This window comes from Miscanthus floridulus, chromosome 6 (genome assembly GCF_019320115.1).
Source record: "Miscanthus floridulus cultivar M001 chromosome 6, ASM1932011v1, whole genome shotgun sequence".
In the NCBI taxonomy this organism is placed as follows: domain Eukaryota; kingdom Viridiplantae; phylum Streptophyta; class Magnoliopsida; order Poales; family Poaceae; genus Miscanthus; species Miscanthus floridulus.
The window spans coordinates 102,453,559-102,453,795 of NC_089585.1; positions in this window are offsets into that span (position 1 = coordinate 102,453,559).

The window sequence follows — 237 nt, forward strand, 5'->3', positions numbered from 1 at the left end:
GCCCCTGTCCTTGTACGGCTCCTTTCCTCTCAGCAAGGCACTTAGCCTCGACGCGGCTTCCCTCCCCATGCTATATCCGATGCTCCTCCCCTCCTCTCTCAATTGGAACAACGGTGGATATGGCCAAATGATGAGTAAGTCCCACAGTGCAGCAGAATCACTCGAAATAACACACTTTCGGAGGCGCTCGTCTTCCTCGAGACACTAAGCACCCCAAAAGTTAGCTACATCGGATAG